Raw genomic sequence first — 25,916 nt, forward strand, 5'->3', positions numbered from 1 at the left:
TCTTGCCTTCCTACATCTCTGAGCTCTGTGAAGATGGGTAGAACAGCACAATTGTAGGAGTTAAAGGGGGAAGTGAGTGATTATACACAGAGTTATAAAAGAAAACATTCTCAGGAATATGCTTTACTATGAAAGCACTAAAAGTCTGAGGTTAGACCTTTGTTTTTAATGGAAATATCCTGAACTCTACTAGACATGAACAAAGCAGGTGCGAAATATTATTTTACCTTATAATATATTTCATTTATGATAATATATAAGGTATCATATTTGAAGTATTATGGAAATTTGCTTATAAAAATGCCATTTTTATTTTGATCAAACTGTGTTTATAATCCTCAATACTTATTTAAGAATAAGTGTAGTCGACCATATGTTATTCAATGCTAAACAAAGCCTTGGGAGAGGGGGGAAAAAGGCAAATAAGTTTGCTTGATTCTTGTCAGCCAAGAGCGTGACCCTACTCGAAAACTTGACAAATCAAAATCCTTTACTTGAGGAAATAATTTGTTGCTTTCTACTGAATGTTTCAACCAAGTATTTAGTTACAATAGTTAATTTTGAAGTCCCTTACCCTGAAAGCTACAAAAAGTCAGATAATTTACCCACAAAGCGCTGGGTCAAACCATCTGAAGACCTCAGGCACCAACATAAGATCTCTTTGGTCATGCTGGTCCTTATTCTCAAGAGTAAGGCTTTCACAAGGGGAGGAAAAATCCCCCTTGGTTTGTTTTCCAACGACAGCCTTAAAAGAGGTGTCTCTGTCAGGGGTGTCCTGGGGAGATGTCTCAGCGGTCGATCCTCCTCCGATGCCTTGGAGTTCCACCCTCCTTGCCCCAGGAAAGGTTTGGCTTTACTGCAATTCCAGAACCCTCAGAGAGCACCCCTGCGTGTAACACTGCAAGGAACACTCGGGTTGGAATTAAGGTAATAGTATGGCACGTGTGTAAGAATTAACAGGGGGTGTGTTGTGGTCATCACACCGCCATTGGAATTCTGAGTAAATACACATTACATACTGGCCACAAAAAATCCTTATTCCTTTCCCTCCATCCAACGTTCTACGTGTTAAGGGAAAAAATACCCTTCTTTTCACTTGCTGTCTAGAAGCTGGTATGTGAGCACAGAACCAGTTACTCTATCTCACCAAGATGTTAGCAGTGCTCACTTTGTGAAAAACAAGGCTTTAGCGTGCCTTAGACTTTGCTTTTTTTGGTATTTATTTGGCCTTACTATCAAATGAAATGGATGTCTCAGCAATAATGTTTCAGCAGTTACTGAAGTTCTTATGTCACTGTTCCATTCCTGTGAAAGGCAGAAGAAAGGCTTACATAATCTGCTGCTAATGCAAGGCTTCTGTCTCCACCAGAAATAGGTTTGAAGTTAAGGAATGTCTGAATAAATTAAGCTGAACACATCTGAGTATTAGATATATATCTCCAAAGTATTAAAAATACGCAGGTACAGCCAGACATGTCAACACTCATTTCTCTGCAATTGCTGAGAGATTTAACAAATCTCCTAACGCAGCACACTGGGGTTCTGATGAGCTACAGCAAGAGACCTGTATGTTTGCATTCCTTTGACCTGATGTCTTGGCTAATTACTGCTCAGGTAATTTACTTGTTTTGCTCATAGCATTGTTTTGGGTTTTTATTATCTTGCAGAAAGAAATTAAAAAAAAGTTCTTACAAAAATAAGACCAAAACGAACATCATCCTGGATTAGCAGCTTTATTCATAGTTGAGTTTTCTATTGTAGCAAAAGCAGACCCTGATGCATATAATCAACCTGATTACCACTGTCCAGTCTGAGAAATGAATGTGCAACAACAGAAAAGCCTTAACAATTGACATGGAACATCTGACAGAAACATCCCCCACCTTTATAATCAGAGGCAAAATGAGCCACATACATATGCAATTGTTGTTAAAAATAGCACAGCTTCACTGGTGTATCAGCCCAGAGCTGCACTGGGGAACCCCCCCTGCCTCTGCTGGGGGCAGAGCTGTGCCCATGAGCCCAGGCTGGATTTCCCCCAGCACTTCAGGCTGGCCCTGATGCTCTGTACCAGCCTCCTTGGGTCAACTCACACTGGCACAGACCCCGAGCTCAGCTCAGTGACAGAACTCTTCCCTGCTGTCACATTAGCACACTGCTTCTGAAGCTCTGTGCTTGCAACATGATTTTTAATTGTCAGGCCCCTCCAAGCACAAATTGCTGCCTAGGACATGGAGGTACAAAGTATCTCAGGCTGGCTCAAGCAGGGCTGTATTGCCAAAGGGAATGCAGCCTTTGATCACCTATCTTTGTTTAGCTGAATGCCTGAGATGAACTTGAAAGACAATGGATAAATAGGTTTGTGCTGAAAGCCAGAGACCTTTTGTCTTTCTTTGCACAGATTTTTCTAACAGAACCCAGAACGTGAGAGTTCCCTTTCTCTCAGTGCATGAATGTGTGCACATGGCTAAAATGGACTTTTCATTTGTCCTCTTGCTCCCTCCGTTGAACTTTTGAATGGTGCAGGTATTTATAACCTTAGACCTACACGCTAATTAGCCTGGTGTTACCTGGGAATAGCAGTTGGACAGATTCACTGGCTGGGCTGCTTCAGGTTCCCTTGTCTCCAAAATCTCCCTTGGATAAAAGCCCTGTAATGTCAGGGAGAATGAGTGTTTCTGTGCACAGTGCAAACACATGACAACGAGAGCAGAGCTATAAAAAAACCAGTTTGTCTTTTTTTATGAAGAAACATAACAAATGTGATTTAAGAAAGATAAAGTTTATATATTTTTCAGATATAGTCTGATACACATGTGCACATCCTCACAGCCTCCCATTTTACCTCCTGCTGATCCAGCACTCATGATTCCTCACAGAAAACTGACATTTTCCTGTCATCCTGGGGTACATTATTGCAGTGAGCAACTTGTAGACGATCTAAGTATTGAACACAGCTCAGTTACCACACTAGAAGCTGTCCATGCACAGGAAAAATCCTGCATAGCTGAAGGTCCCACCAAATCTGGTGATCAGTCCTTCCTGAGACTCTGTATCAGGTGTAATTGCTCTGCTGCAGAAGATGTTCTTACTGTATATTCAGCTCAGGTTCTTAAAATGTTTGTCAGGAAAGAGTTGTTTCTGCTTTGCTATTTTTAAACTGTAGTACCTAGCTCTGAATAGATTTTATTGTGGTTAGACTTTTTCAGAAAGTCAAAATAAACCCAATAAACCAGTCTGGTTAGGTTTCAAAAATAGAATACATGTATAAATCAAAGTGCTGTATTTATTGTCTCTACAGTAGGAATGACTGCTCAAGTAGACACAAATTGTAGCCTAGATTTTTAATTTTTTAAATTGTTTTCTCCCCCTGTTGAAGCTCCAAGAGAGCTTGTTCAGGCTGTTTTTATTCACTGTGCAGGTGGCACCCATCAGGTCAGCATCTCCACATTGAATTTATAAAACATTCATCTAAAATTATTTTCGTGCTGTGACATTCTCAGTACACAGTGCTATAGCAACTGCCTTGGTGTGTTTGTCCTGTGCTCCTCTTTGAAGCTTCCTAAGTTGTGTGTGTGATGAAAGGAATGTCGCCCAGATTCTCAATCCCTCCGTTGGGAATGTAACTGCAACCCCTCCAACATATTTCCAGCTCTGGGGAAAACCAACGCGCTGGTGGCCTAAGAAAATACACCTTTCCCTCTATTGCCAGACACGATTTCGCAGAGGCCACTGCGAGCCCCCGTGGCTTTGGGGATGTTTTCTGTCGGGCTGTTGTGCGTTGCCAAAGCAAGGGGCCTCAGGGAGTGGAGCAGCACGGGGGCACTGCCCGCGGCTGGGCTCGGGGACAGCTCCGGGCACGGCACAGCTCCTTCGGACACCGGGAGAGGGGAATCCGGGAGGGAGTCCTGCCAAGGAGCACCCACAGCTCAGGAAAGGCACTGGGCTGCCCTGCCTGGAGAGGAGTGGGAGGGAAGGGAGTTCAGGAGAGGCACTGGGCTGCCCTGCCTGGAGAGGAGTGGGAGGGAAGGGGCCGGGCAGGGCAGTGCCCTGGGTGTTCCTAGAAGCAAAGGGCAGGGCACTGAAACTGGAGCAGCAGGACAGCTCTGCTGCCCCTGGATAACTGGGCACACACTGGGTAGCTGTGATACCAGGAATTACCGGCTGGCCACTGGGACAGGGCTTCTTGGAAGTTGTAAGAATGTTTCACGTAAGATTATCATGACATTATTTTTTTTCAGTAAGAGATTATTGTTTGCTGTTTATAGAGCTGCACTCCCAGAATAATTTAATTAGTGCAAGGCTTAATGAAAAGCTGTTTCAATTTTACTCTGAAGTGTTCCCACACAAACTGGTATTGAAAAGCTATATAACTGATGCTTTCATCAAACATTTTTATTGTTAATTTTGTAGAAAGACAGCCAAGAACCACGTAGGGATGAACACCTAATAGATTATAGTACTAGAGATGAAACTAGTTTTGGAAGAACATGCAATAGAGGATAATATTCCTCTATGGAATAGTGTAACTTTTTTAGATAAATATGTTTCTTAAATGAAAAGAGTTAAAGCAGTGAAAAGGAAGAAGAGGAAAAATGAAGATACTAACTTTAACTTAGATATAGAATGAAGCAGTGATCAGGTGAGGCACGTACCGCAGCCAGCCCAACAGCAACCACTTTTGGCTGGATATGGATAAAATCAAAAGTTGAGAATTTTTTCAGGACAAACCAGCAAAAATAATTAATGTGAACAGACTGTGCTATGGTTTTCAGTCCAGCAAAACAAATTTACTTATTCTTAACAGCTTTATATGTCCTGTTGTTATAAAGTAATTTATGCAATTTGAATTCTCGATGCATGAAAAAACCCAAACTATAAATTATTATAAACTATTTCCAACCCTCTTCTTTGAACACTTCAGTGACACAGGCAAATAATAAAGTCTTTCAGCTGAATGATAAAGTATAAATAGTTTATGCACGACCATAACAAACTAGAGATTCCTTATTTGGCTTTTCTTTTAGGTTGCAAATGCTTATGTTCAAGGCCATTTTCTTCATGGCCTCTGTACACTGGACTTCTTTTGTATCTAACTTGACCTAAACTAAGCAATGTTCTCTTAATCAAAAAAGAAAATCTCATGGGAGAATAAGAGAATGACTTGTAGCACATATCAACCTGGCATGCAGAGGGACAAAGCTTGGACTGTGGCTCAGGGGGAAGAAACCTGGATAAAGTGGCAAAGTTTCTCTATAGTAATCCTTGGCTTGAGGAGTCAGGGAGTAAGATTTGATACCCCAAATTCCATAATGAACTGTGTATATACATTTCTCCTTTCCTCCAGCCAGCATTCCACTCCTAATTCTTGCTACTCATTCTTCTGAGGCTCACAGCTATGTCATGTAATGAGGATACAATTAAGTTACACCATGCCACTTCAAATATTTGATACTTTTGGAGAATCCCCAGGTAATGACAGTTAAGTGGGCTGGGAATTCAGGAATATTGCATGGAGCAAACTGAACCACCACAAATGAGGAAAGGTTTAACTTTTACGGCTCCTTTTCAGCAGCCAGAATTCAAACTCTGCTCCAAGATGCTCACGGGGCATCATCCCTCTCGTTTTCAGCTGTGAGCAAACCGGGGTCTGGGGAGCTGGGATGGCTCTGCCTGGCTGAGATACCCACTGGAGGAAAGGGAATGAATTCCCAGGCTACAGCCACGAGGCAGATTGCTCAAGATAATGGTTGCTGTCCCTAACTCAGCCTGGCCCAGCCCCCATGGTTCTCATTCCCCTTCAAATCACTCCTCAAGCTGCTTTTTGTACAGGCATAAAACCCCTCAGAGGGTGCAAATGTCAGATGGGATTGTGGGCCTGGACAAATGGAAGTCCAATACCTGGACATTCACACCCCAGACATCTAAGCACAAGCACAAACCAGGTCAGCCTCAGCAAGAATGCTGAGAATTTTCAGTTTATTTTGGAAAGTTTGTTCCATTTTTGTTTCCCTTCTACATTAGAGCTGCCTTGTTTCAGTCTCTTTGATTGGTTTCCTTGTTTGCTTTTCTTCTTATTTCTTGTAATTATTGTATTTCTTTGCATGTGCCACATTGTTTAACTCTCTGAAATTTGGCTTGCTTTCCTCCAGACCTGTGTTTATTTGTTCCAGATACAATCCTTGATCCTTCTACCCTTTTCAAAGAAGTTTAAAACTTTATGAGTCTTTATCAAAACCACCTCTTCTTGAGGTGGATGTCCCTCCTTCTTTTACCTCTTTCTTTTTAAGCTCCTCATGGTAGGTACTTATATTTTACATTACAATATTTTAAGATCCTTTTGCATGTTTTTCTAAAGTCTGTACTACTTTCTACCATGTTACAGGGATTTGCTTAGTCCAAAACCATGTGAATATTTACTGTACCCGCTGCCTCCAGTTCATTTGTTTCTCAGATACATGGCTATGACTCCTGCTAAAGTCAGATAAATAAACAGTGTCTGTGCATCACAGGACTTCTTCAGTATAAACGAGACACTTAAAGGAAAGTTACTCTATAGGAATTTGAAAAGGATGATTCACATGTTTAAATGTTGTCCTTGGTAGGCACTGTCTTGGTCTGGACTTGGTTTTCTGGGTTTTTTTGGTAGGTCTGAGCCCAGGGCAATGGGGAAGAGGAAAACAAGAGAAGCAGTTTTTTTTTTAAGAGCAAGGCTGAAATCTCCATGTGGTCTGTCTTGTGAAAGAGTGCTACAAAAAGCTTAAATATTTATTTTATAAATATCCTCTAAATTGAAGGCTTTATTACACTGGAATAAGTGGTAACTTTTAGAACATATGGGGATAAAACACTGAATCACAGCATCCTAAAGACACGGAAACTTGTGTTTCAGCCTTCCAGAGCTCCTGGCTGTCACCCCCATTTCAATCTTCTATTACTTGGCACCTACATCTCTTCCTGGAGGGCACCAGTATCTAAAGATTCTGTATGTTTGGGGATTTTTTTCTCATTTGGTGCTTAGGAGAGGCAAACCCAACAGTGTTGTTTTTTTTCCTTGCCCTTGCCATGCCTCTGTGAGGTTAATGTGACTTTAGCTGGACTCAAGTCTTGGTTTATATCAGAATAAACCTTCTGCTGTAGAGAAATCCCAAATAAGGCTGAGAGAAGTTTGCTGGAGGCTCTTTTTAGAGAAATGCTTATTTAATTACCAATTAATGGAACTTACATGACTGTAAATGCAAACATGCATGCTCCTTAAGAACAGTTCTAGGAGAGATGTTTTCCTTTGCAGTGGCTGTCCTTGGGAGCTGCGTTTTGGGGTGATAAACCCCCCGTTCACCACTTGATGTGCCGTGCTGGACGTTTTCAAAGCTAAAAGTGAGTTCGTGGAGCACTGGGAGTTCCAGCCAGAGCCCTTTGGTATCCCAACTTTTCCATGGAGCCTGTCCCGAGTTACACGGGGATCGCTGCCTGACAGCTGTTCCCTGTCTCCTCCAGGAAAAGAGCTCGCACGCTGTTTTTTTTTATTATTATTTTTTTAAAATTTCTCCTGCGGTCCCTTTCCCAGCAGCGCGCACCCCACCCCTCGGCTCGCACCGCCCCTTGGGGCGCGCTGCCCGTTCCCCGCAGAGCCGGGCTCTGCCCCGCACAGGTAGGACGAGGTGTGTGCCCTGCAGGACTCGGGGCTGTCCCGGGCCCACACCGCGGCTCAGGCGCTGCCGATGGCCCCGGTTAGTTAATTAATTCATTAATTAACTGTCAAATTCCTGAGGGGCTCAAGCCGAGGTCATGGCTAAGGGGGAGCCGGTCAGGGAGCTGAGGGGGACGCTCTGAGGGTGAGCCGAGGGGAGGCGGCACGGCTCGGGCACCCGCTCCAGCCCCCGGCAGCGCTCATTTCCCCCGCGCCCAGGTCGGTTTCCCGGGGCAGGACTGGAGCGCGGCGGCGGCCGAGATTTCCCCTCAGAATCCCCCCCCATTGCCCTTCGGGATCCGTCCCTCCATTCTCCTTCCCTCGCCCGCTCCCATAATGGCGGCGGCGCCGATCGACGCGCTCGCGCTCCCCGGCGGGCCGGGGGCGAGCGGGCGGGCCGTGCGGCGCAGGACGGCAGCCCGGAGCGGCCGAGCGGGCGGGCGGGGATAAATGTCGGCGGGCGCGGGCCGGCCATTTTCTGTGAGCGCGGCCGAGCGAGCGGCACCGTGGCGCAGTACGGGCGAGGCCGGGCACGGCCGGGGGGCGCGGGCCGGGTGCGGGCGGGTAGCGTGCGCGGGCCGGCGAACAGGTACGCGCCTGGCGGGCCGGGCCACGGCGGGGAGCGCCGGGCCGGTATGGGTACGGGCGGGGAGCGCCGGGCCGAGCGGGCACAGCGCCGCGCTGTCCTCTTGTCCTGTGCGGTCCCGTTCCCCTCAGCGGGGGCGCCGCTCTCGTCCGCTCGGCCGCGGGCGGCGCTGAGCCGGCCGTGAGGGCGGGCGGGCCGCTTCTGCCCCGACCAGGCGCCTGGGGAGGAGCGGACAGGAGCGGGCGGGGGCGCGGAGCCCGTTGGGCGGCATAGGTCGGCCGGAGCGAGGGCCGGGCCGGGCCGGGGGAACGCGGCTGCGCCGGGCCGTGGCCGCCTGTCAGCGAAAGCGGAGGGGCTCGGGCGGAGCATCCGCAGCCCTGGAGCTGTGCCCGGACTAGGGCATGAGCGGGGGGAAGCTGGAACACCTGGAGCCGTGCCTCGTCCAGGGGAGATGAGCATCCCGCAGACCTGGAGCCCTGTCCTGTCCGTGAGAGCAGTGGGCATCCCTCGCCCCGGGATCTGTGCCCTGTCCAGGGGGAAGAGCAGGACGATGAGTATCCCGCCCCCTGGAGCCCTGTCCTGTCCGTGAGAGGGAGAGCAGTGGGCATCCCTCGCCCCGGGATCTGTGCCCTGTCCAGGGGGAAGAGCAGGACGATGAGTATCCCGCCCCCCTGGAGCCGTGCCCTGCCCACAGCGGTGGCTGTGCTGGCCCGGCCTGCTCGTGTCCAGCTGCAGCTTTGTCCCTCCTGCGCTTCCAGGGGGCTCCCTGACCCTCCTGTCACTGCGATCCACAGGCTGCTGGACCGGGAGTGGAAAATGCCTTTAGGTTGTATGAGCACAACCAAAGCTTTCTGCTCAGGCATTCTTTGGTTGGAGCTGCTTGCTTGATTTTGGTTTATTTTTGGGATTTAAACTCAGTTAAAAAAAGCCATTTGCAAACTGGAGTGAGATCCTTTCGCGTCCTAATTTCCTCTAAACTGTTCCAGCCGTGCCATGTAGCAGTGGTATTCCTGCACAACCAGGGCTGTCTCTGGCCTCTCTTTATCTGCAGTCTCACTGCACACATAGATAACCTGCCTGTGAAGTTCTTTTTCTTTCTTAGCATTTAAGTGACACCCATAAATACAGGGACCTTACCTGGCACAGCGAGACCCCAAAACCAGTTGCAGTGGAATTGCTGGAGCACAGTGTGTGTTCCAGGTGCAGCTGTAGGTTGTCATAGGTGGGCAAAACAAGGATCTGTAGTGCAGCAAAACTCAGATTCCTCCAAAACCAAACCAGCTTAAAATATATGAAAACAGTTTTGTACAAAAGACTTATAAGATGTCTTCTAATGCTTCTGGAAAAGTCAGCTCCGGATACTGCCTAAAGGATCACTGCATAGTGTCAAACCAGGGGGTAATTTGAAGGGTATTCTTATTCTTTAGGATATGTCTGCAGTGTTGGTGCAGAAGGAAAGACTGACATGGGGAATGTGAGAGTTAATTTGAGGCAGTTCAGTTAAATCTCTTCTGTGGTCACCCATTCAGAATGGAAGTGGCTTTAATTTGGTTTGTCTTAATGAACATTTTCTGTAGGTAATCCCTAGGGCTACAATTTATCTTGAAAGAGGTATGGATCTGGATGTGTGTTCATGACATGGATAGTTAATGTAGTAAGCAATTTAATGTTAAATTATTAAATCAGAAGTGAACCAGCATAGTTGTGTTGGAGCAGCAGTGCTTTCAGAAACCTGAAATGTGTTTTTCATATGGTTTGTTGCCATACTTAATATCTTCAGGACTGGACAACTTATTGTGCAACACTGCTGACTAACCTGCTTTGAAAGAAAATCTGGAAGTTGCAGAGAAAATAGCTATTTTTTTTTTAAAGAAGATCTAAAACTTATTTTATTTTCAGTTGAATCCCTTTCCCATTTTTTATTCTTGCCACCACTGCATTGTTCAAATTACATATGAAGTCATTGCTGTCTCAGGGCCTGAACTTACTATGACTTATTAAAATAGCTCATATTTTATAAACCACAGACATGACCCACAGAAATCATTGGTCAGCACTTCTTGGTAAGCTAAATCAGCACTAATTTCTTCTGGAACATATACTCCCCTCCTCCCCCCACATTATTTATGTGGCTCCTTCTTTACTGTTGGGAAACCCGGAGCTGAGGAAAAAAGCCCAAGTTTTCCTTCTTTGAAAACACATTCAGTTCAGAGCTGTTGGTTGTAAAGCTTCTGTAGGAGATGGGAACCAAGAGCTGCTGGGTTGGATTACTGTCTTTAAATTGCTTCCCCGTCTTTGCTGTTGCCTCACTTAAACACCCCCTGGATTTTTCTCCTCCTCCATCAGTTCTGAAGTTGCTTGTCCTGCCTCCTTGGCCAGCTTGGACAGAGGGAGGGGTTTCCTTGGCCTTGACCTGGGCTCCTCAGGTGGGAATGTGCTCCTGCAGCACACCAAGGGTTTGTGCCGTGGTGCCCTGGCTGATGGAGAGCAAAGAATTCTTCTGTCCTTTGGCTTCCTTAGCCTGTGGGAATTTCCTGTTCTTCCTACCTGTGCCTCACTGTTCACTTGGAATGAGGTGATAACATCCCAGAGCTGCTGGAGGAGAGGCAGGACTGTGGTCACCCAATACCAGCTGAACGTGGCTTTGTGCAGGTGGATTTCCAAAACTTCTGTGCAAATTCAGCTTGAAACAAGTGATGGAAAAGGATTGTTGTTTTGTATGAAACAAGTTTCTGGACCATCCACGTTATACAAGTGTGTAATGTGTGTGAAGAGAAACAGAAGTCAGCCTTCTATTTCTCAAAAAACCATCAAATTGCATAAGTCAAAATTACCTTTACGTGGGGAAGTAACAAAAAAATCTTCAAAACAAGATTGAAGCTTGTGGTTTGCCAAATTTCAAGACTGGTAATTTAAGCATGACAGTTTCACATAAGTTTAATTTGTGAACAGATAGGCTTACATCTACATTGTACCAATTTTGATTGATTTTGTGTAATTACTTATGCAAAACCCTTCAGTATGTTCTGATCTGAAATACACCCACTGTGTGTTGAATGAGGTGGTGGAAACACTTGGTCAGCTCTAGAAATTAACGGAAAGAGGAGTTGATACAATCCTGGGAAATCAGGTAACTATGACAAACTAACAAGGTGTTTTAGCAGTGAGCTCATGGCTTTTGAGACAGCATGAAGCAGATACAGCTTATTCTGTATGGGTAGTCCATGCTTAGCGATGTTCTTATATTTTTTCTGGAAAGAAACTCTGTTTTGGCCCCAGTTCTGTGAATAATTCTCAGAGCTGTGCTGGCTCTCGCTGCATGCGCTGGGTTTTTGTAAACAAAGATTTTGCTTTGAAAAGCAGCTGGCGCACGTTTATTCCCTGAGTGACTTGAATATTGTGTTTGTACTATAAATGTCATCTGTTTTACACAAAGTTGATTTTATTGCAGCATTGCGTACTGACCTTTTACAGTTTAATAGAATATGGTCATCTTGTGTACCAAAATGGTGCAGTGCAACAGCACATGAGGGTAAACAAAGCGCCGTTCTTGAGGCACTGGGAAAGGAGAAAAGCATTTTCTTGGTAGACTTCAGAGCTAAGAATGAGAACTGACAATTAATAAGTAGAATGCATACATAAGCAAGCATATTTTTTTCAGGGTTTTAAGCGACACAGTCCATGTGATTGAATTGTGTATTTTGCAGTGGGTTTTGCTTGCTTATGGGGGATGCCAGCCTTTCTAGAGGTAAAATTTTATCGTGCAGAAGCTGGATTTGTGCAGAGCCAGCGCGGTGGGTTTGTTTGCAGGTGCAGCTGTGCCTGCCTTCCCTCTCCGTGCCTGCCTTCCCTCTCCGTGCCTGCCTTCCCTCTCCGTGCCTGCCTTCCCTCTCCGTGCCTGCCTTCCCTCTCCGTGCCTGCCCTGCCTCTCCGTTGCCTTGCCTTCCCTCTCGGTTGCCTGCCCTGCCCCTCTCGGTGCTGCCTTCCCTTCTCGGTTGCCTTGCCTTTCCCTCTTTCGGTGCCTGCCTTCCCTCTCGGTTGCCTTGGGCCCTGCCCCTCTTCCGTGCCTTGCCTTCCCTCTCCGTGCCTGCCCTGCCTCTCCGTGCCTGCCCTTGCCCCTCTTCGTTGCCTGCCTGCCACCTCTCCGTTGCCTGCCCTGCCTTCTCGGTGCCTGCCCTGCCTCTCGGTGCCTTGCCCCTGCCCCTTCTCGTTGCTGCCCTCTGCCCCTCTCCGTGCCTGCCCTGCCCCTCTCTGTGCCTGCCCTGCCCCTCTCGGTGCCTGCCCTGCCTCTCTGCTGTGCACACTCTGTGTCCTGAGTGCAGAAGGGAACAGAGCACAGTTAAATCACAGTTCAGTGCCTCTGACTTGAGGCAGAGCAGTTCTGGAGTTGCCTCGCAGCAGCGTGTGCCTGTGTGAGTGTCAGTGTGTGCTCTCTCTGCTGCCTGGGGCTGTGCAGGCGGGCCCTGGCTCTGCCCCTCCCTGCTGGAGCCCCTTTCCCGCTGTGGGTGCTCAGGTTGGGTGCCCGGTGCCGTGCTGTGGCTCTGCCGATGCCGCGGGGATTGCGGGCCTGTTCTCCCTCTCTGTTCCATTGTTCCCTTCACGTTCAGCGTTCACTGCATGTACACTGCATACCTGCTCTTGGTCTGACCCCCCAGTGCTTCAGTTGTGACAAACAGCTGCCAAGAGGGCGGTCATTCCTGGGGCATTCCGATGGAAACACGTAGGATCGGGGCAGAGCAGTGCAGCCCTTGGTGTATTTTTAGTTCCCAGGCAGAGGGAGGTTGCTTCAGTAACTCCAGCTGGGTGTGGCGTGGGGTTAACCAGATTAATCAAAGCTGGCTCAGGGCTTCAGCCTTTAAAAAATGGCTCAGAGCCCCCATTAGAGTTTTCTGTTACATACAATTTTTTTTTCCCTACAGAACAAGCAGGATTTTTGAAAGCGGAGGTTTTAGGAACCTCAAGCTGAGGGATCAGCAGGAGGGAGATGCAGGGTAGTGCACAGCTAAAAGAAAGATATCTCTAATGCCTTCAGATAATGGGAAAGCATTTAAGGTGTGAGTTCCTTCCAGCCCAGGATATTCTATGATTGTATAGATTGAAAAACTTTTAACGTGACTAATGTTCCCTTTTCTGTAATGTCTTTTATTTTGCCAGTCATTGATTCCAGTGTATGTCCCTGTCAGCTCTGTCAGTAACTGGTGCCAGTTTTTGGATATTCTGCTTTCTTGTTCTGTTCTCAATCATTTCAGAGTGTTTGCTCAAAATCTAGTCATACTTTCAGTATTTTCCAGTGGTCTTTTCAGTTTATTAGCACACTACAAAAGGCACTGCTCTCTCTTTATTCACTTGCTTGTGTAGAATAAACTATGTGTGGGATTTTACATAAGAGTTTCTTGGTGAAACTGAAGGAGCATAATGAGACAGGTGAAGGTGCAGGTACTCCCTTTGGTTTGCACAGAGTTTTTACATAAATGTACGAATACAGAGGGACAGTCTTGCAAAATAATACAGCAAATGTAGGGAGGACCATTAGATTGGAAGCTTCAGTGGTAGAAATGTTGCTCAGAAGAAAAAACACTAGTTAATCATATTTTAATTTTAAAAAAAATCCTAATTTATTGTTCCCCCAGAAATGCTAGTTACATTATTTCCAAGAGATTTTCATAGAAAGTACCATAGTTAAAAAGTTTCTTGTTGAAGAAAAAGATGGATTTTTATTCCACTTAATGTGAAGCTGAGAGAACCTGCAATCACCTCTCAAGCTTTCAGTTCAAAAGGTGTATTTTGATACATAGCAATTTGGTGGTTTTTAAGCTTTGGTATGGAAAGTGTGCTAAGTTTCTATGAAAGTTGGTCATATTTGGTACATAGGATATAACCCCAGCTTCACATTCTAAAAAAACCTTGTTTTTTTTTTTGATTCCTGAAGCTCAGAATTTATCTAGCAGTTGTTAGTTCCAAGGTTACTGTTGGGTTAATATTTTCTTTATTTCAATAATTTCTGATAGAATTTGAATTCCTTCAGATGTAATCTACTGCGTAACCCCATTAAAATATTTTTAGTTTATTAATTTATTTATTAGGAAAATATTCTTGCGCATTTCTGTTGTAATTTAATGTATTTGGGTTTTTTTTGTAAAACCTGTATTGTAAAACTCATGCATTAAATATGGCAAAAGCATCTCAACTCTCCTACTTTTGAATTTGCAAGAGACCTGTCTATAGTTCTTCATAGAGACAAACAGTACAGGGACCATTCTGTGCAAATAGAAACATCTCTTGATTATTCCGCACTTTCGGGTCTGAAGGGTAGACCTCTTAGATGAGGGAGAAGAGTGTCAGAGCACCTGTGCAAGCAGAGTGATGTCCTGCTGTTTCCTGGCTTTGCCCTCCCTGTCTCAGTGTGCTTTGGGAAGCTGTGTCAGTCACTGCCCGGGCTGAGCGGGCACAGAGCCGGTGGTGGGCAGGGTCCTGCTGTCCTTGGCCTGATGGCACAGTCTGATCAGTGGGAGTCAGGCTGCGGGGCAGGGATCTCTGGGAGCCGGCAGTGCTGCTGCTGTGTCCCTGCTCGGGGTGTTCCTGCTGGGGTAGCTGCTGTGGGTATTGGGAGGGTGCAAAGAGCCCCTGCGGAGCTGAGCTGTGCTCGCTCAGGGGAGTTGGGGTTTGGGCCATCTCTGGAGGATGTTTGGACTCCAGGGAGTAGCTCCCAGTGTGTTGCAACCAGAAGAGGCAGCAGAGTGTGCAAGGCTTCAGTTCCACGCTGACGTTTGACAAAACTGAAGCGTGTCCCCGTGCCATCAGCCCCGTGTGCTGGGTGCTGCAGAGCAGGTGTGCACTGGGCAGGCAGTGACTGCTGCACCAGTGCCCACGGCAGGGACACCCCGATGGATTTGGGCACAGAGACAGGGCACCGCTCACTCTGAGCTTTCTCAAACCTTTGCAGTGACTGTGACTTGTTCACTGGCAATCAAGAGGTTACAAAAAGAGAGCCAGCTGATGTTGCAATCTAAGCAGTGGCCCTGCAGTGGAAAGACTTTGGCATGTTCACTAGTGCTATTTTTACCTATTCCAGTAAGATCTGCCCTTGTGATGTTGAATTACAGGACAGTACCTGCAATAATTTTGTTTTACAGAACTGCTGTATGTTCTGAAGAAAATTGTTGGGCAGATTGAGCCTATAATTGTCTTACATTGAACATATTTTTTCTTTCGTCACCATAAATAATACTGCCACTGTGACTGCAAGAGATTCTTTCGCTTTTGTTTGCATATTTGTCTGGCAGAGGAATTTTTTCTTAATTTTGTGTTCCTTTGTATATTGATTGTTTTGTCTTTCTCAGTTTCTCATGTGGAGACTCTAAATAGGCAATGTGGTTTTTAAAGGTGGGGATTAACAGTGTAGCCCAGGAATAAGTGTAGTAGGAGTTTTTTGTCACAACTTCTAAAAGGCCTGGCTGATTTTGATAAATTTCTAAGTTGATGGTTCCTTCACCCAATAGGAAATCAATGTGTTTTTTTCTGGGAATAGGCTTTCAGCACTGCCAGTGACAAAGTGGTGTATTTACCAAACTATCTGTAGTGAAAACTGGAGGAAGCAGCAGGAGTGCCCTAACAGTGTAACAGTGGGCTCAGCTGTAGAGGGATCACATACAGATGTTAGATGTATTAAATACAGTGTTGTTAGGTGTGTTTTCTAAAACCATCGGCATCTGGTTCAAAAGTGATTGGCAACCCTGAAGCACAAACCCCAGGCTTTTGTTCTGCCTGGGGTGTTATTTGTTATTCAGGTGTGTATTTGTAGCAGAATTTTTCAGAAGCCATGGTTTGAGCCCGGAGTGGGATCAGCGATAACCTGTGTGAGTTCAGCATTCCCCTCCCAGGGCACCTGCTTCCCTTGCTCCTCCTGCTGCTCCACAGTGCATCTCAGCTGGAAATCCTGCAAGTAGGCAAACTTCCTCCAGACCAGAGTAATTTCTGCTCCCTTGGCTTTGCTATTGTCTTTGCTGAACAATTGTCCATCTCAGGTTTAATTGAATCTCACATCTGCTGTAACAGCTGGTGTTTTTGACAACTCTTTCACTTAAACCCTCCTTGTTGCCAGTTCTGTTAACAGGTGTCCTTACTGATTGTTTTTGTCATGTGTCTCATCTGTCAAGAAAAACCTGTGATTTTTCCTCCCTCATGACTATTGCTTTGGTTGCAGGTAAAAACACTGTACCTGCTGCTTCTTTAGCCCATCACACTTGTTTTATGCTGTACCTTCTCTTCTTGATTTGTGTATGAGATTCTTTTTTCTTCTGGCTGATTTTACAATAAAAAATGCTTTGTCTTCTCATTCTGTAAACTCTGTACCCTTCCCCATCAGGTTTTTATCCTCTCTTTCATGCAGCATTATCTGTCATACTGACTGGATTCATTTGCTTCTTTTGTATTCAGTTATAACTAAAGATCTCAGCTTTTCCTCTGGTGTGCAAAAGACAGAATTCCTTCCTCCCTTCTCTGCAGTCTCCCTGGTTTTCCATGGTGGAAACCATATTCACAATATTTTGTGTGTCACATTCCAAAATGTTGGAGAGAGGTGCAGAGGTGGTAAGCAGGACAAATGCACAGTTCAGACTGCAGGTAGTTTTTAATTTTTAGGTGACCAAGTGGCTCAAGGTGAAGGTCCCAAAGCATTCTTCTGCTTTCTTGTTAGTCTTAGGGAGTTTGCTGTCTTGGGTAAAATCAGTGCAGCTTGTTTTTATTCTTTTTAATTTTTTCCCATCTGCTCTGTCCAGAAGGGAGGGTTCTTCTAACCAAAAGTGAGCTACAGTGTAAGATCTGTTGATTTTTTTGTTACGTGTGCTTTCTTTGATTTCATCCAAAGGCAGATGTGAGAAAGCTGGGACTGCTCTCACAGTGGTGCTTATGTGCACCAGAGAGCCTTCAGAGGCTCAGCTGCTCACTGCTGTTTGTTTGCTTTGTATCCAAGAAGTGTCCCCATTTGTGAGTCAGCAAGGTGTTTCTGTGGGAATGAGGAATTGATGGGTGAGAAGACAGTTTTCAGCTTAATTTTTACTTTGGTTAGTTTTGAGCTGTAAATGATCTTTACAGTGTTCTTCAACGAGAATGACATTCTGTTGAACTGGGTGGCCTTTGGTTGTCCTGCAGTCTGGCCTTGGACATTGTGTCTCCTTGCAGTGAAATGTGGTGTAAAACACTGAAAGGTTGGAAGGCCCTGAGAACTCTGACATAAGAAGGATGATAATTTAACTGTCATTGATGTAATTCACAAAGTAGTTTTTTTGTTATTAATTTGATCTGTAGTGTGTGTGTATAAGTTTGTCTGTGAAAATAGTAAATATGTTCTGTTTTTGTGTTACCTTCCACAGATGATGTGCTTCGTCCTTTTGTTATAGGACTTCATTCACTTAAAGGAAAACTAAAGGTATAAATAACTTTCTCTTGTTATCTTTCCCTTCCTCCTTATCTTGCCCCATTATTTATTCTGAGGTGCCTGGACCTTTCTTGGGGGCAGGGAAACTTAGCCAAGCTCTGTGCATGTATTAATGCACTGCAGCTAAAATTTCCTTTTTTTTTTTTTTTTGAAAAATACCACAAAATTGATATGGTACCTACAGTTGTTTCAGTGTTTGCTTTATCAGAAGTGTATATTTAACTTCAGCTCTTACTTTAGTCAGTCTCCATGGATATTTACTTTGCAGGGGAAAAGCCCTTAGTTTAGAACTTTAGATCTTGATATTTGGCTGTCTTCTCCAAACAGCATTTGCCTTTCCACACAACTGCAGATCTATTGGGAATAATCCAGACCTAATGTAAATCATGTCTGTGACATTATCTTAGAACTCTTATCTACGAAACTAAAAGTCTGTTATGGCACTTTGTTAAATAAATAAAAGCCCACCCAAACCAGAATTGTAATTTCTTGGATGTATTTAGTAAGATAATGTAAGATGGAGTTAAAATGGAGCATAGTTTCTTTTTGGAGGCTTTCAGAACATAGTAATTTAGTAAATATTTGACATAGTCTAACTAAGTTTACTTGTATACAGTCTTTAATTTTTAGGTACATCCAGTTTTTATTTGCCATTTTATGCAGGTTTCTTTGCAAAATCAGGTGTATACAAACCAATAAAATAAAGTTATTAGAGCTGTCCAGGCAGTTTGTAGCTAAAATACTCAAGTTAGTATCACGTTAAATTTAGTTCCTATTGCAGAAAGATATATTCAGCTATTCCTTGGTGCACTTTATTTTAAAATATAAGGGAATAATCTGTTTTATCTTCTCAGGAAGATATCTCAGGGCCTTTTCAAACTTTTCTTGATGTTCTTGCCCCTCTGCTGCCTTCTCCTCTCATCCCTACATTGTTTCCATGCCCAGGCTCTTGGAATCCCAGTGTTGACCTCCATGTGGCACTGCTGGTTCTGGCCCGTAGCCCATATTTAATAAACTAAATTCATCAGCTTAAAGCTGCCCTGAACCAACTGCATCACTGCATCCTCTGCTGCCTATCCAGGTCACTTAGCACTGGCTGTGTTTTCACAGAATCATAGAATCGATTGGGTTGGAAAAGACCTCCGAGATCATCGAGTCCAACCCTTGGTCCAAATCCAGTCCATTTACTAGATCATGGCACTCAGTGCCACGTCCAATCTGCGGTTAAAAATCTCCAGGGATGGTGAATCCACCACCTCTCTGGGCAGCCCATTCCAATGCCTGATTACTCTCTCTGTAAAGAATTTTCTCCTGATATCCAACTTAAATTTCCCCTGGCGGAGCTTAAGCCCGTGCCCCCTTGTCCTGTTGCTGAGTGCCTGAGAGAAGAGACCAACCCCCACCTGGCTAGAACTTCCCTTCAGGTAGTTACAGACGGTGATGAGGTCACCTCTGAGCCTCCTCTTCTCCAGGCTAAACAACCCCAGCTCCCTCAGCCTCTCCCCATAGGACTTATGCTCCAGTCCCTTCACCAGCCTTGTTGCTCTTCTCTGGACCCGCTCCAGCACCTCAATATCCTTTCTGAACTGAGGGGCCCAGAGCTGAACACAATACTCAAGGTGTGGCCTCACCAACGCAGAGTACAGGGGAAGGATCACTTCCCTGCTCCTGCTGGCCACGCTATTTTTGATACAGGACAAGATCCCATTGGCCTTCTTGGCCACCTGGGCACACTGTTGGCTCATGTTGAGCCTCCTGTCAATTAGTACCCCCAGGTCCCTTTCTGCCTGGCTGCTTTCCAGCCACTCTGTCCCCAGCCTGTAGCACTGCATGGGGTTGTTGTGGCCAAAGTGCAGGACCCGGCACTTGGCTTTATTGAACTTCATCCCACTGGAATCAGCCCATCTCTCAAGTCTATCCAGATCCCTCTGCAGAGCCCTCCTGCCTTCCAGCAGGTCGACACTCCCTCCCAATTTGGTGTCATCAGCAAATTTGCTGATGATAGACTCAATCCCCTCATCTAAATCATCAATAAAGATGTTAAACAGGACTGGACCCAACACAGACACCTGGGGAACATCACTAGTGACCGGCCGCCAGCTGGAGGCAGCTCCATTCACCACCACTCTCTGGGCCTGACCCTCCAGCCAGCTCCTAGTCCAGGAGAGGATACACTTGTCCAAGCCATGGGCTGCCACTTTTCCAGGAGTATATTATGGGAGACAGTGTCAAAGGCCTTGCTGAAGTCCAGATAGACCACATCCACAGCCTTCCCCTCATCCAGCAGGTGGGTCACCTGATCGTAAAAAGAGATCACATTGGTCAGACAGGACCTGCCCCTCCTAAACCCATCCTGGCTGGGTCTAATCCCTTGTCCATCCTGAAGGTGCTGTGTGATTGCACTTAGGATGATCTGCTCCATAACCCTGCCAGGCACTGAGGTCAGGCTGACAGGCCTGTAGTTGCCAGGGTCCTGCTTGCAGCCTTTTTTGTGGATTGGGGTGACATTCACCAACCTCCAATCATCTGGGACCGTCCCAGAGAGCCAGGACTGTTGGAAGATGATGGAGAGTGGTTTGGCAAGCTCTTCTGCCAGCTCCCTCATCACCCTGGGATGGATCCCGTCTGGTCCCATAGACTTGTTAGGATCCAGCTGACTCAGTAATTCGCTAACTACATCCTCCTGGAATACAGGAGGGCTATTTAGCTCTCTGTCTCTGTCTATCTGCTCTAGAGGCCAGTTGTCCTGAGGGCCACCTGTCTTACTGCTAAAAACTGAGGCAAAGTAGGTGTTAAGTACCTCAGCCTTCTCCTCATCTTTGTTAACTATATTTCCCTCCAAATCCAACAGAGAACTGAGGTTTTCCTTGCCCCTCCTTTTGCTATTAATGTATTTATAAAAGGACTTTTTGTTATCCCTAACTGAATTAGCCAAATTAACTTCAAATTCCACTTTTCTTTCCCTAATTTTTTTCCTGCATGACCTAGCTCTCTTCGTAAATTCTTCATAAGTAGCCAGCCCTTTTCTCCACAGTCTGTAAACTTTCTTTTTATCCCTGATTTCTTTCAGAACCTCCCTATTTAACCAAGCCAGCTGTCTTCCCCTCCGGCTGGCCTTTCGGTGCACTGGTATAGCCTGTTCCTGTGCGCTCAAAATTGCCTGCTTGAAGCATGTCCATCCCTCCTGGACCCCCTTGCCTTTAAGGGTTGTTTCCCAGGGTATGCCCTGAATTAGTTTTTTGAATAGGCCAAAATCCACCCTCCGGAAGTCCAGAGTAGAGGTTTTAATGATGGCTTTCCTTACGTCCCTGAGGACTGAAAATTCTGTTATTTCGTGGTCACTATGCCCCAGGCGGCCTCCAAGCACTGCATCATCCACCAGCCCCTCTCTGTTTGTAAACAGTAGGTCTAGGGGGGCCTTACCCCTGGTAGGCTCATTTACCAGTTGATGAAGGAAATTATACACTCCAGGAACCTCCTTGACTGCCTCTTTTCTGCAGTGGTATTTAACATGCAGGGAACTGTTGAGTTCTGCCCTGGCTGGAGCTCCCCCTTCAATGATTCCCAGGAGGAGCTGAGGTTGTGGAAGGACTGGTGTGTTCTCAGGGCTGGTGTCCTTAGTGTTGCCTCATTTGCTACACAGGGCCAGGAGTTCTTTGTGCTGGGGTTCTCAGTCCCTTGTTCAGTCCTTGAGAACTCGTGTGGGAAGGGCATTTGGATTGCTGACCTTTGAGTAACTTTTTCGTCTTTGCTGTAAAGTGGACGAGTTCCAGGCGACTGCAAACACAGTTTGGGGCTTTCAGCCTTGAAACAGTTGGAGCGTGAGCAAGGTCGGAATGCAAACGGCATGGGGCTGAGAATGTATGTGCAGGTGATGGAGAGACTTGGGGCCAGAAATGCTTGTCCAAAATGTCTTGTCTGTGTAAAGACAGAACACTCAGAGCCCCACTTCTGCAGTGCTTTAAAGGACTGTCTTTGTAAATCTGTCTTTGGAGGATTCCCCTGGGAAGAATTTAACGTAGTGAAGAAAGAAGAAGTCTAAGAGTGTCATATAATGTGATTCTGGTAGATCAGATCTAAGAAAGCAGTACTCGGGATGCTTTTTGCTTCTAGCAGTGTGTTTGAGTTTATGAAATTAATAAAGGAGGATGTTTTAAGTATCACTTCAGTGTTAATAGTCTTCATGTTAAGGGCACATTAGGTAAAAAATTACAAAATATTATATAAAGAAAAAGCAGAGGTTTTACTCTTTGACATAGAGTTCTGGTGCTTTGTTAGCAAAACTTCTACAAAATGCATGTGCAACACTGGTGTACTTTCCTTGCTTGCTTTTTCCTTTTAAAGGTGTTTCTGTGGCAGTTTTATACACTTCTTTGTGAATATACATGATCTCAGCAGCTGTACTTAACTACAGTTTAAAAACAGTCTAATTGCTTGGAAAAAGCTGTTGCATTTTTCTTTTTACCTGGGATTGCTTTTTTGCCTTGGGAAAGGGAAGGATTTGGATTCTCTGTCTCTCTTTTAGATAAGGGTGTTCAGAGCTCCTGTTTCTCTAAAGTAGGAGTTCAGGGTTTGTAGGGAAACTCAGAGCTCCACATTTGACCTTCATACAAATGTCACATGGTAAGAAATGGGTGACTGAAATGGGAATAATTTGTGTGGAAAGGATAAACCAAACAGATCTTCCTGAAAAGTGTTTGGAAAAAGTAGCCTGGGGCTGTTACAGTCAGCAGAGAGAGCAGGCACGGGGTGGCCAAAGGTGCAGATAGTTTGGTGGCAGAGCCCAAAGTACAGCCTGCTAGAGCCAGGTTTGCTTTGGGCTCTGCTTGTTAGCCAGAGTTCTACTCTGAAAGTTATTTCACATACAAAAAGACATTAATCTTGTGAATCAATCAGTCTGAAAGCATGTCAGGCTGAGAGTTGTATTGCTTGTGCCCTCCCTACCGGAGAGCCCAATTGTTGGAAAACCAGTGTTATTTTTTCCTTAAATACTTCAAAGTTACATTGGCAACATGTAAGTAGTGACTAAGAGGGGAATGGTTGTGAGAAATAAAGAGAAAGATGAGAAAAATACTTCCAAGATCAGAATAGCTGAGACTGAAATTATATGTGTTTCTGTACTGGTTGGTTTTGTCTTATTTTGAGTTTATGATTTTTTTCCTGAACACTAACATATCCTCCTGTTAATTTTTAATTTCTGTCAGTTGTGCTAGGGAGGAGTTTGCTTTTTTGGCATCCGTCTCCTAAAATGAAGGACATACAAGGGAAAAACACCAACCTTGGAGATGTAGGACAGTTGGGCTTGGGTTGTTAAACTGATCCCAACTCATGCCCTGCGTTTATGTTAACATGGATCACAGCTTTATTTATTAATATAGGAATGTGTCCATGTTTATATTCTGCTGCTCTGAAAAACTACTTAAAAAAAACCAAACCTGCTATATATCATGATAGATGTTTGGTGTAGGTTTCTCTTTCTCCCCAGTCAATGGGTCACCCAAGCAATATTAAATCAGTCAATAATTACTATATGGGAGGAGAAGAGGCCACAGTTAAATGTATTATCTTTTTGTGTGTGATCTTTTTATGTCAGAGAAGAAAACACGACTTATAAGCAACTTTCCAAGCTTATATTTACTGACAGATATGTTAAGTTTGAAATGGATTCTGGGCTGTGTTCTGTGACGTTTTGCCTTCGTAGATGTATTTCATTAAACATGAGTGTGACTTAATTGTGTGGATAAAAATAGCAGCACATGTGTTTGTTGGAACTGTTCTTACATTTTTGGAAAAGCTTTTGGTGTTCGTTTCAGAATAAAAAGAAAGGGCAAGGTACCTAAGAGAGGAGTTTAGCTCTGTATCCTGTGAACTTTCAAGTTTTGGCATTTCTTAGGGAGGAAGACTGAAATTTTTAACAGTTCAGACTAAACACTTTTTCCTAGTCATGGAATATGTTAAAGTAACTGAAAGTACCTTTTGAATTTGATGAGTGACGAGCATGTTGAGTGGGTTGAGGGACTGATCTCCAGGAATTTGTTCCTGTCAGATGTGCACATTCTGTAGCCCTTCTGTGCATTTGGTTTTAATGCTTATTCAAAGAATTAATTATCAGGATCTGTAATTACACAAAAAGCACTAATGAAAAGTGCTATCTTGGTCACAGTGTGCAGTATTCCTGTAGGACTTGGAGGAATATATGACATTACTTTTCTCCTCAGACTGAACATTTAATATGAAACTACTCAGTATCAGCTTCCTGCAGTCCTGGATCTACAAGAGGACTCACACGCTGCAATATCTTCAAATACTCTTTGAATGCTGCAGTTGCAGTTTCCAGTTGTGGACAGGCTGGTTGAAGTCATTGTCGTGACTGTGAAGAGCTGCAGGAAGAAAAGTTTTAAAGGAAAATTTTTAGAGAGATGCATGAAAACATTCGGCTGGCATTGGATTATTTGAGCGTGGCATAAACATTAATATCTGGTAATGATTATGTTTCAGAAACATGCTGGCAACTCGTTTAAAGGAAGGAAACGTAGTTTTTCTGGAATAGACAAACTAAGAATAATATATTTATAAAGGCATCATTGTAAAATCTTTCGTCCTTTAAATGAAATTATCTCTAAAACATATCACACAACTTTTCACTGGTGTGGATCTTGGGGGATTTGGAGTAAATGAACGTAGTTTCAGTAAAAATGCCTTTAATCAATGACTGCTTGGAGCAAAATACCCAAAGTAAATGGACAAGTCGATGCCAGGGCACAGGTTCCAGGGCTCTGAAAGGTGAGCTGTGCACTGCCCAGGAATTCTCTGTTAAGGTGGACTAAAACCTGTGTCCTGTGGCATAGACTGTTGTGTTCTGCAGTTGTGCTTGGTTCAGTGTTCAGTGAACCAACTAGAAATGGTGTGTGAGTGTGCAATATTCTGTTGTGTCGTTAAATGTTATTTTTTAGTCAGTTCAAAGCTGGCTGTGCTAATTCTCTTACCTCTCACCCATGTATACTGTTGTTCCAAATGGATGGGTTTGTCTGTATCCATATAACCTTTAAGCTTGCTTTCTACCAGAGGGCAGGGAAAGGTGTAATTCATGTGTGAATTACTCCCTGAGAAGCAGCTTTTGTGACTGTCTCTGTTGTACCGTGCTAATAATTCGGAAGAAGGTTGGAGCAGTGCCCATGAGCACTGTGGGCACTGCAGTGTGCTCAGCCAGGCTGTTCCTGCAGAGTGCAGAGGTGCTGGAGAGGCCCTGGCAGCTCCTGTCCCCCCTGGGAAGTTGTCCCCGAGCTGCTGTGGAGCTCAGCAGCAGGACAGTTGGGCAGTGCTGTTTCCTATCCAGCTCCACTTTCCAAGTGCAGGCCCCTTCCTGTGGGTGGCAGGGCAGGTTTAGCACCTCTCCATCAGAAATTCCCTGTCTATCCCATATGAATATCTGGCAAACTTCCCTTTCTTTTCTCTTACTCTCCACCACGTGCAGGTTTGTGTGTGCTCCAGGTCTGAGCTGGTTCTCCTCTCCACCCCTCAGCAGGCTGTGTCTGTGCAGCTCTCCAGGGCCTTCTGTGTTTGGGAGAGGGAAGTACCTTCTTGGGTACCAAACTTACCTTTGGTCAAAGCACAAGTTTGAACTTCTTGTTATTTCCTGTTTTCTCAGGAATTTTTCAGGAAATGTTGGCAGCATGTCAAAATATTAAATAGGCTGTAACATTGGGGTGTTGTCAACTTGCATCAGCAGTGACAACAAGGAGGATTTGATGGCTGCCCTGCCAGTCCTTATCTAAACTTCCCAGTTTTGTCTCTTCTTATTTTGTCGCATGTGTTACCTGGAAAGGTGAAAAAAAGAAGTTTTCATAGGGAGTAAGTCAAGAAAAGGAAAGACAATGAGCTGTCTGGGTTTTACCTTTCCCCTCTTACCTAGCAGTTTCTCTCCACTCAGGTTTTATTGCTACCATCTAACTGGCTACTCCTTTAGCTACCATATGCACTGGATGGGTGTTGTAACTGTACATAACTTTTTTCACCTTTCTGATGCCTAACAGTATGAGCTGTGAGGTGTTGTCCTTGCAGTTGCTTATGTGTGGTGAACTCGGTTGTGTTCCTCGATTTTATCTCCCCTCCTTTTTTCAGAATGTCTCTCTGTCTTGCAATTCAATGTTCCCTCTTTACATCCCATGCAAGACTGTTGTCATTTATGTGCCACAGATCTAAAA

General features: G+C 44.9%; 1 protein-coding gene across 5 annotated transcripts in view; it reads left to right on the top strand.

Moving 5' to 3' along the window:
- Nucleotides 1-25,916, top strand: part of RAF1 (Raf-1 proto-oncogene, serine/threonine kinase) — a 70,650-nt gene that overhangs the window by 22,278 nt on the left and 22,456 nt on the right. For 2 of the 5 annotated variants that reach the window (XM_018086262.1, XM_008928431.2), the window contains one exon: nucleotides 17,648-17,703. The exons of 2 other annotated variants lie outside the window; for them this stretch is intronic. The gene's annotated coding sequence lies outside the window, so the exon portion shown is untranslated. Of the gene's footprint in view, nucleotides 1-7,291; nucleotides 7,378-17,647; nucleotides 17,704-25,916 lie in introns of those variants that run through there. One more of the 5 variants, XM_018086260.2, reaches the window with a different exon arrangement.

Source organism: Manacus vitellinus, unplaced genomic scaffold (genome assembly GCF_001715985.3).
Source record: "Manacus vitellinus isolate BGI_N305 unplaced genomic scaffold, ASM171598v3 scaffold_91_pilon, whole genome shotgun sequence".
Lineage (NCBI taxonomy): Eukaryota > Metazoa > Chordata > Aves > Passeriformes > Pipridae > Manacus > Manacus vitellinus.